Below are 3,664 nucleotides of genomic sequence, written 5' to 3' on the forward strand. Positions count from 1 at the left end.
CACACACACACACACACACACACTAAATAAATTAACTAATTTTAAAAAAGAAAAGAAAAGGAGAGGGAAGAGAGGACAAGTGAAGAGAGGGGTGAAGAGGAGAAGATCACAAAAGCATCATCAGTTAGGCAGGACAGTAATAACTGCAGTAGGCTATACCCATGTGTTATGATTTGTGTCTAGTTGTCCCCCCAAAGCCTCATGCAGTCGTGGGGTGGCTTCTGGAGTTTCTGATTGATTACTGTGGGTGTGGATGCTGCACCTGCCCTGGGGCAGATCATTTGCATTATAATGTAAGGTGGGAAGAGAAGCTAGCGGCTTGAGCTGCTGCTACCCCTCCCTTGCTCTTGCTGTTTGCCACCACCAGGAAGGGCTGCCTTGGAGCCAACTGAGTATGGACTGAAACCTTCAGTAACTGTGAGCTAAATGAACCTTTCTTTCCTTCAATTTGGGTGTTGGGTATTTGTCCCAACAACGAGAGAAGAGTAACTAAGACAGAATTTAGTACTGCAGGAGTGGGGTCGTTGCTGTGCTTCAATCTGACCATGTGGATTACCAGCTTTTGGGAATGGCTTATGGGAAGAGATAGGAAAGGTTCAGAGATGTTGCCTGCTTGTGAAGAGCTGGAACAGCTTCAGTTCTTCTGTAAGGGAGATTCTGGTCAGAGCTCAGAAGACCAGAAGGCTGATAGAAAGCCTGCCTGTGGAGGCCAGGGAGATGGCCAAGTGGAATAAGCGCTTCCCTGGCAAGCACAAGGACCTGAGTTCAATCCCCAGTTCCACAAAAGAAAAGAAAGCCTGCTGGTGAAGACCAGGCTGGGGAGGTTTCTGCTGGGAAGAAGTGTTGCAGGCAGCTGAGTTAGATAGAAATATTATAGGCAGTCAGACAGGGTCAGGCTCTCGAAGGATACCACGGAAGACAAGATATCTTGCAACTCTGGCAGGGAGGGATGCTCCTGCCATGGGCCAGACCTAGAGACCAAAGATCAAACAAATGCCGAACTCCCTAAAGGTTGGCATCTGAGATTGATCATCACGCTGAGGGAGCCAGAAGAATCATTAATCCAACTACTACTGGATGGCTACCTGATAAAGTCCTGTTCTGCATTCATGCCCGCTTGCTTACGTGACTCGTTTCCCCATTTGGTCCTGGACTTAATCAACTTTACCTGAGCAATGGTGCTTGTAATCTCATTGGTTGACCATAGTTTTGTCCTACTTCACATCCACCTACGTGAGTTCCCATGTTCTCCACCATCTTAGACCCGCCTCACCACGTGGTTTTACCCTATAAAAGTCCCTGGAAGAGACAGTTTCCTGGGGACAACCCTCTCGGGCCCCCCTCCTGTTCCTCTCTTGGACAGAAGCTTTCTTTCCCTCAATATATATATATTCTGCTCATAACCTCCGTTTGTTCCTAAAATTCATTATTCAGTTTTAGAGAACACGAACTTGTGCAGATCAGGCCGAAAGATCATTTTTCCCTATGTCATTTGGAGGTTTCCAAGATCACTTGGAGGTCACCCACCCGAGACCAGTTTTTCTCCCTGTATCAGAAGGACTGCATTGGCTGTTGGGCTCTGGACAATGTCTGTTACGGCTTGGTGGGAGCTTTGCATTTCACTCATGTCCAGAGACTTTGTCTGAGGCTGAGTTTAAGCATGGTGGACTGATCAATCTGGCAAAAGATATTTCGAAGCATCCAAATGTTGGGGCAGGGGCTGGAGAGATGGCTCAGTGGTCTAAAGCACCTACTTGAAACAAGCTTGGCAAAGCACAGGGACCGCGGTTTGATCCCCAGCACCACATGCCGGCCAGACCCGCCCCCTGGTGGGCTGAGCTGGCCACACACACACACAATAAATAAATGTAATAAATAAAAATAAATATTAAAAAAAAAAATGTTGGGGCAGTGGCCTGGTTATTGCTGGGGGCTTTTAGTCAGATTTATGTTGAGAATGAAGAGCAAGGAGCCCAGTGGGATGAGCCAAAAGGTGAGCTTGGCCTTAAAGGAAGCACCAAGAAAGCTGTGGGCTGCAAAGATGGAGCGGAGAGGATCTTCATTGCTGGGAAGGAACCTGAGAATGGAATGGATGGCCTGAGGGCATCACAGGAGGAGGCAGGTCTCCACCCTCTGCAGCCTCAGAACTGGAAAGGTCAGGGACTTTGCCTTGAGGGGAAAGCCGCTGAGCCCTGTGTTCCAGAATGGCAGCAGCGGCATGAAGAATTTGTTCCTGGGAATCAGGGTCAGAGTGCTCAGCGATCCAGGACTCGACCCCTACAGCCAAGAGGGAAGGAAACCTGGCTACTGCTCCAGCTGGCTGCAGACCTTGGCATCATCCACGTGGCCATGGTTTTAGGTGCATGCAGAATGCAGGAGTTCTGAGGTTAAGAAGGCTTCCTAGATTTCAGAAGGTCTGGGAGGCCATGTGGTGTGTCCCTGATGATACAGGGAGAAAAACTGATCTCGGGTGGGTGACCTCCAAACCATACAAGGAACCTCCGAATGACGTAGGGAAAAACAATCTCCCGACTTGACCTGAACGAGTTCGTGTTCTCTAAAACTGAAGAATGAATTTTAGGAACAAACGGAGGTTATGAGCAGAATATGTTTATTGAGGGAAAGAAAACTCCTGTCTGAGAGATGGACAGTAGAGAGGCCCCAGCGGGTTGTTCCTGGGGAAGCTGTCTCTTCCAGGGACCTCTGTAGTGTAAAACCATATAGGGCTAAGGTAGAGAGAATGGGATCTTGCTTAGGTGGATGTGGGGTGGGACAAAACTATGGTCAACCAATGAGATTACAAGCACCATTGCTCAGGTAAAATTGATTACGCCCAGGACCAAATGGGGAAGCGAGTCACAGAGTAAGCAGGCATGAATATGGGACAGGGTTTCTTCCTGTTGGGGGTTGGGCTAGTGACTCACTTGGGTCTTTCCAAAAGATCGATACCTATTTAGAATATCAATCTCGGGTGCTACTCTTTTAGCATTTGTTTGGCCTTTAGGTCTTTAGGTCTGGTTCACAGCAGGTGCATCCGTCCCTCCCACAGTTGCAAGGAAGCTTGTCTTCTGTCCTGTGTCCTTCGAGGGCCTGGCCCTATCTGACTGCCTATAATATTTCTATCTAATTTGGCTACCTGTAATGCTGAGAGGGCAGTGTATGAAGCTGTGAGTGAGAAGCCTATTCAGTGGAAAGCCCAGAAGTTTGGAAAAGCCAGGAATGTGGATCATCTAATGGAAAATGCAAGGAGGGAGCAAAGCCAGCCTCAGAGAGAAGCCATGGGAGCTACCACCACGAGTGCCATAGGGGCGGAACTACATGGAGCTCATAATATGACACAGATTGCTTCGGATGTTCCACATGGAACTGCAGGACTTAATGTTTGTCCTGCTGGATTTTGGACTTGTGTTGGTCCCAATGCTTGGTATCCTACTGTGTATACCTTTTGGAATGGTAGTGTTTGTTTTGTGCCTTTGAATGTTGCAAGTGTTTAGGCTTTCATTTGTATAGGTGTTTATTTTTTTATTTTTATTTTTTGGCGGAACCGGGGATTGAACTCAGGCCCTTGCACTTGCCAGGAAAGCACTTATTCCACTGAGCCTTCTCCCCGGCCCCAGTACAGGTTTAAAATTGAGAGTTTGCCTTGGATCTTTTTTTTTTTTTT

The sequence above is a fragment of the Octodon degus genome, unplaced genomic scaffold (assembly GCF_000260255.1).
Source record: "Octodon degus isolate 3935 unplaced genomic scaffold, OctDeg1.0 scaffold00073, whole genome shotgun sequence".
In the NCBI taxonomy this organism is placed as follows: Eukaryota; Metazoa; Chordata; class Mammalia; order Rodentia; family Octodontidae; genus Octodon; species Octodon degus.